The sequence below is a fragment of the Xenia sp. Carnegie-2017 genome, unplaced genomic scaffold, assembly GCF_021976095.1.
Source record: "Xenia sp. Carnegie-2017 unplaced genomic scaffold, XeniaSp_v1 HiC_scaffold_1, whole genome shotgun sequence".
Lineage (NCBI taxonomy): Eukaryota > Metazoa > Cnidaria > Anthozoa > Malacalcyonacea > Xeniidae > Xenia > Xenia sp. Carnegie-2017.
The window spans coordinates 1,932,586-1,939,861 of record NW_025813402.1 but is presented as its reverse complement, the minus strand read 5'-3'; the positions used below and the strand labels follow the sequence as shown (position 1 = coordinate 1,939,861).

Below are 7,276 nucleotides of genomic sequence, written 5' to 3'. Positions count from 1 at the left end.
CCCACCTTTCTCTTAAGTCATGGTGAAAGCGCTCTCCTTGCTCGTCGCTTAAAGAGCCAAGATTTTCGGGATCAATACCAGCTTTTAATTTTTCAGTTGACAAATTGGGAAGGTTTTACAACGAAACTGAAAACACCGTCCATCTTTATCCAAAGTTTTAGTGAATTGCCTTATCAAACCGAACTTTATGTGCAGTGGAGGAAATAAAATACGTCCCTGTCAACTAGAGGCTTGTTTATCACATTTTTGCTCTACAACTAGCAAGCTCTTCACGTACTGGCCATTCTTTTTCACGTAATGATGAGTACGATCCCTACTATCCCAGAGGCATAAAAGTATGGGTATTTGGTAAATCCAGACTGTTGACCAAGCAAGAAGTTGACCATTTTAAGTCAACGCAAATCAGCCATTTATGTTGGTCATAAGAAATTTTTCTAGGACGTACTTAATTGCTTCATGCTGTTCTTTTAATGTTGTGGAATGTGCCAATGGCACAGATGCAAATTGATTTCCATTGTGTAACAACACACATTTCAAGGACCTTTTGCTGCTGTCAATAAAAAGTCGCCAGTCCTCTGATTTGTATTCAGGTACTCCGAGATGTTTCAGTAGCTCTACTATGTCATTGCGATAGACTAGTTCTTTTCTTGAGCAAAATATCTTAAAAATCCTGGTGCCTGGTACGGAAGAAACTTACCTTAACTTTACCATTTAGCATGTTCTTGTCCTTTAAACGAGATGCAAGAAGTTCGGCAGAGTCTTTTGGCAAATTTAAATCGCGAACAAGATCGTTTAGTTCGTTTTTGGAAAACAATTTTGGCTGCTCATCATTGTCATCGGGAAAGGATGCATCATCGGTAGTGGCAATGCTTTGAGTTTCATCCTGGCTACTACTGCTTTCTTCAATACTTGTATCTTCAAATACAAGTACGGGAATTTCTTCACTATAAGGAGTAGGGCGCATAGCTGACGGTAGATTGGGATACTCCAGTGTTGTGCGATTTTTTCTGTTAATTCACATGACATTGATAGCACAAAAGTAGCAATCGGTTGCATGATTTAAGGCTCTCGCCAAATCATGGGGATGCCAAAGTTCATGGACTTTTGCGTGCCTTTGCTCCATTGACGGAGATGCTCTGTGCATCTTTTGCAAGCCATGTGAAGTGCCCAACGTTTGTCTTGATCGCCGAGCTTCATGCCAAAATATGCATAGTAAACGCGCTTGATAAAGGTGGTGACAGTATTGCGATTTGGTGCAAGTGTGTATTCACCACAAACATAGCAAAAAACATCTGGCTTATTTTTATTATTTCTACTTTTTATTAGTTTTTACTTACATTAATATGTTGGTGTGTTTTAACAAGTTTTACCATTGAATTCCAGTATGGGCTAAATAAAGCCTTATTTTATCTTTAAATATTCCATAATAATCGCAAAACCTTAACTCCCTAATTGAAATTCAATCAATAATTGCTTATTCAAATGCTTTCTTCTTTGTATTGCTAGTGCTAAAAAATTTAAATTTGTTCAGATAATAGAACATTAAAAGGTAAATGGTTAATACTTCTGTTGTACCTTTCTCGGGTATTTAAAAGTTAAAAAATACAAAATTAACGATAGCTTAAAATCTCGACCTGACCCAGCAAAAATAGAGTTATTTTTGGACTCAGCACATCAAAATTGTCCAAAATCAGTTTACAAAACTGAGACACCAAATTTGCTGTTGACCAGTGTAATTTAATACACAATCTCGCAAAAGGACGTTTAATTGTTTTGTGTTCACTCACCGTAAAAACAATTTTGTACAAATTCACTAAGTTAATAATAATATATCAAAACTTTTATCAAAGCCGCGGGGAAGCGACTATAACGATTTCGCGCTGCCGAAATTGATAAACCGCATCAAGGCGTCAGAAAAGCCAAAACTAGTTAGTACTACGCAATGGAAATCAAATCCCCGCAATTTTGTACAAATTCACTAATTATAAAATAATGTTTAATAATGATAAATCAAAACTTATATAATAGCTTTAGCTAAATGAGGACAAAAAATTCAGCTCAAGTAAAATGTTTACATATAACATAATGTTGTGGAACATGTTCTAACTGTAATAAAAAAGTCAGACTTACCTGCTGTCGGGAAACCAAGTTAACCGAAAATAGGAAAAAAAACGAATTGAAAATTGCTATAATTCGTCGAGTATTATAATTCACTTAAGCGAGGTCTATGTATAAGTGAATTAAACGATTTAAATCTCGCGCAATGAGCTCTCGTGAGTGAGGTTTATTCTCACACGTCATCCGGTTAACCATTCAGAATGCGACACGCTACTTTTTACGAGCCAATAATGTTGACGTATACGAAACAATGGCTCGCACACCCCGCCAGTGCCAACAACAACGGTGATGTAATATTCTTTTGTATGAAACCACCAATATGGCTGAATTGAATTGTAATTGAATTGAAGTCATGAATGTTAGCATTGGGGAGAAGGCGAGAAATCATTGAACTATTTCACTGGAACATCTTAACACCTTTTTTCCTTAACAACACCGTTGCCCCCAAACCACCTGTCTTGACTGCTCACAAAATGCCCATCTATTTCTGTCTTCCTTTCACCGGCATACACTCCCTTCAAATTCGCACACAAATCAATAGCCTTTGTGCCTTCTAATCAATAAATACAAGCCTTCACTTAAAGTGCAAGGAAGTTCCATTCCACTTAACCTCTTTTAATTTCAATTTATTTTACTTCCTAACTTCCTTATCATATAATTCATTTGAAATTATATTACACTTGCCGCTCGGCAAGTCTCTCGCTACTAAAAACCATGATCAGCCGACAATTTAAAAAAATACTAATAATTATACTTATATTAATAATACACTGCTTTCGTAATTTTAGCTCGTATTCATTGTCAGATCTTCCTGCAACAGCGAGAACCTGAACCAAAATTAGCGCAGTAGGTGACATCGACAAAAATCTGACAACTGTAGTCGTAGGACCTTTCGCCCTGCGACTAAAATGTTTATGTTAAAATGTCGAAAGCCAAAATTCATGCTATCCTACAATCAATGTTCAATCATCTCGTTTTTATAAGATAGCAAAATTAGAAACGACTATAATTTTGAACAAACCTCACTGTAAACGACTGTCTAAGTTAAGATATACCACAAATGTGCTAACGTGGCTTGAATGTAATTTGGTAGGAATGTAATAATAAATCTTTGAGTATACAAAAAAAGAGGCTTTGGAAATTGCTTGAGAGATATCATTGTGCAGATTTTTTTACTTCACTGTTCCACAGTACGAACATCATGGAGATGGAAAGAATAAAAACAACAAACTTGTGTTATTCAAATCCCACATCAAGTAATGTTTGTGTTCAGAGCTTCAACTAGTTCAGCACTATATCATTCTCACTAATTGTCTCCATCAGTGACATAGATAGTTCAATGTAGGGGAGTATGAAATGTTCATGTTCTTGTGCTCAGTTATATTTTAAGTTCCTTCGCAATCAATTGTTTTCTATGAATCATAGAATTAAATGAAGATATGATCTTCGCACTTTGCTGGACAATTTAAGCAATTGTCTCATGAACCTGAAAAATTCAGGTGACTCAACGGGATTCGAACCCATGACCTCTGCGATGCCGGTACAGTGCTCTTACAGTAACATTCCGGTACAGTAACATTCCGGTACAGTAACATTCTTTCATATGACATTCCTTTCACGGGAAAACATTAGCCCAACAAATTGACCTGCTCTCCACTGTGTGACTTCATAGCTCAGTTGGTTAGAGAACTGTACTGGCATCGCAGAGGTCATGGGATCGAATCCCGTTGAGTCACCTGAACTTTTCAGGTTCATGAGACAATTGCTTAAATTGTCCAGCAAAGTGCAAAGATCATATCTTCATTTAATTTCAAACACCGCACTGCATACAACATTCTTTCATATAATCATAGTATTCATAATATAAATATTACTCTTCCAATTTTAGAGGCTAGACACTCCACTATGTAACACAGTACACTACTAACTATACTTAGTTAAATATTTGATACACAAGTAAGATATTCTCAATCATAGAGGTTCAAACTACTGTCAATTTTAATTTCTCTTATAGACTTCATTTTAACCTAAGCAAACCTACGAAAATTTTCACACAACACATTGAACATGGGCGTGAAATATTATTTTGAATAGTCACAAGAAAAAATTGGTGTCCGAATGGTGTTTGAATAGAGGTTAAAGTTTAACTTCTTTGTTATTAAATTAGCACTTGTCAGCCAATCTATCATTCTCTCTGAAAATGTTTTAAAACAAACCACAATTATTTATGCTTCATCTTGTTCTTCTTCGTCATCAGAATTATCATCATCACCATCAACTTCTCCATTTTGACGTTCAAGTTTTTCCAGTTCCTTTGCAAAGTCTGCTTCATCCATATCTGTGACAACCTTTGGCTAAACAGATAACAATGATAATCAATGATAAAAATTTATAGCTTAAATTTATCATTTGAAATCAACAAATTTCTTGTATGAATGCAAAGGCATGGCAATAGGATTTACAAGTACATTTCAACCCTCTGACCTTTGTTGGCTTGCCAGCATAATGAGAAGAACTGACAAAATAAACACAAGGTAGTTTGCTAAGCTCTTGTTGATGAATGATCAAGGTTAAAAATATGTGGTGTTGTGAAGGTTTGAATGAGCAATTTACTTGTAATATGTAAAATAAACAATGATGGTATGAAGATGGTATAAAGATGGTATAAAAATGAATTAGGGAAGGTATGAGCTTGATAGGGGGTTTGAATAAGGATATTAGGTGATGGTAAGATTATTTGGTGATGGTATGTAGATAAAGTAAATGGTTTGAACCCGGGAGTATCGCTACATGTTTGTAGATGTAAATCTTCCAGGTTGGTATAGTCCTGAGAAGGACTGTTTTTGTTGTTGTTGACTGACGTTTCGACAACCTTAGCGGTAGTCATCTTCAGAGTCAAAGAAGATGACTACCTCGGACCTTGTAGCTATTGTAAGATATATTTACATTGCTGTGCACATTTGGGACATCTATAAATAATTAAATCTTGTTTTCGTGAACATCAAAATGTTCATCCTCATTGTGTTTATGTAGCAATATTGCAATTTGATGCATTTCAATGAGAATGATCTGTCATATACAGTGGTGTGAACCAAAGCTTCGTGCTTTTCTTGGTTCTTAAGGTTTGTTTTCCTTGACAACTCATTTATTGACAGTTGTCTTGTTGTACACAATGTTCAGTAGTATATATAATAATCATTCTACAATTGAAATCTTGACATAAACATATTTAAAAGTTAAAATGACATGATGAATATGAGGTATAGCTCTATTGGTTAAGAACAGTTCATGTACGAGGTCAGATGATGTTAATTTTGATTCATAATGGTTTCAAAAAAGCTTGGCTGACTGATAATTATGTTAATAAACACATAACCCAGGCTGTCACATGTTACAATCGTAAACAAAATCTCAGCAAACTTTTGCCATAAATATAAAGCAGTTTTAAAATTCAATCGTTTGTCAAAGAAGATGACTCTGAAGATGACTACCGCTAAGGTTGTCGAAATGTCAGTCAACAACAACAAAAACAGTCCTTCTCAGGACTATACCAACCAGGACGATCTACATTTACAAACATGTATGTAGATGATTTGATATGGTATAAGGATGATAACAAGGTGTTAGGGGCGTAGTGTATGCACATGAATTAAAGTGATACACAGATTTATTACAAAAAGGTTGAGGATCGGTACTTTTTCTTAACACGAAATTCTTCATGCAAGAGTAAGAGAAATTAAGACAATTTATTTGTAAATGATTGCATTACAATCTAAACTTTGATTTTACAAAGTCAACTTAACAGACAAACAAATACATACATAAAGTAAACATTTATATACTTATCGATATTTGACACAAACCTTGTAAGGTCAAGCACAGAATGTATTGGTTCAACTTTTTCTTTGTTCGGTTCTGGTTCTTTCACGTTAACATTTCCAGGTTAAATGCAAATAACTAAACTACTCCCCAAAACGCCAGCAAACATTGTCAGCCATTGTGGTCGTAAATTAAGACACAAATAACGAAATGCCACAGAGAGGATAACGTTTGTTTTACCATAATGAGAGAAAAGCAAAGAAAAAAAAATTTCAGTTCATTTTCAATGTTACCAAGTCAGTTTTCATAAATACAAAACCAATTCACAATTTTCACAGTCCCCTGGCCGAGCGCAATGAATAATTATCATTACAAATTATTTATGAAATTCAATATGATAATCAATCAAAAATTAACCACAATTAATCAAAATTATGGTGTTTAAAGTTACTGTCTTGTTATACCCAAAAATGTCTTTTTCCTCTAAAAACATTTACCATAATCATTTGGCTTGTCTTAAAATCAATTACCAAGAAATACCTTCTTGGTAATTGAGTTCGTTATTAAAACGACTGTTAAAACTGATTACATCGAAAATGATCATTCCATTCAAAGACAACAATGGCGCAAATCAACAATGAATATATAGGTACAAAAGTTTACGTACAAAGTTTTTAAAATAGCTACATAAATTGTTTGTCAATTAATTACACAAGGCGGTCAAGGTGTTAGCATACATGTCCTTGAAAGTTTTTGTTTTTGAAACAGAATGTATAATGAAATGTTTACGTTTAACGTACAAATAAATAAAGCATATAAGATGAGTGGTTATTTCTAAATATTAAGGTTGATCTAAAGTCCATTTAAAGTTCCTCTGGTATGTAAGGCGAAAAATTAAATTCTTCAACAACTCTCTCTTGTAAGGCACAACCTCTAGTACCATTTCCCATTTCCGCTGTCACTTCTCCAAGACGATCTTGAATATTTTCCTCACCATTGCTTTGGTTATTTTGCTCATTTTCTGAACGTCTCGTGTTGTTCAAAGTTTCATCAGGCTTCTTATCCATGGCTGTGTTTGTATAAAATGAAGATAAGAAGTCTTTATTCACGGAACTTTTCCATGCAAGAGTTTAAAAGTTAATTGATAATGTTTAAAATTTGATTTTAATCTTACAGACAACCAAAGTATTTCATACACGATCGTGTAACAAGTATAGGAAAGAGGAATTCTGAGACGAAAATATAATCAAACATTTTTCTGGCCGAGTGAGCGCCTTGTTATATGAAATAAGTATTTTTGCAACATTCCCAAGAATCGCAAAATAAATAAAGCAGCGTA

General features: G+C 34.5%; 1 long non-coding RNA gene across 1 annotated transcript; it reads right to left on the bottom strand.

The window, feature by feature from the left end:
* Positions 1–4,092: 4,092 nt before the first annotated feature.
* LOC124439593 lies at positions 4,093–6,224 on the bottom strand. Its single transcript, XR_006946368.1, has 2 exons — positions 5,982–6,224; positions 4,093–4,472 (listed from the first exon to the last, which is right to left on the bottom strand). It is a non-coding gene; the product is annotated as an uncharacterized LOC124439593 (long non-coding RNA).
* Positions 6,225–7,276: the final 1,052 nt, after the last annotated feature.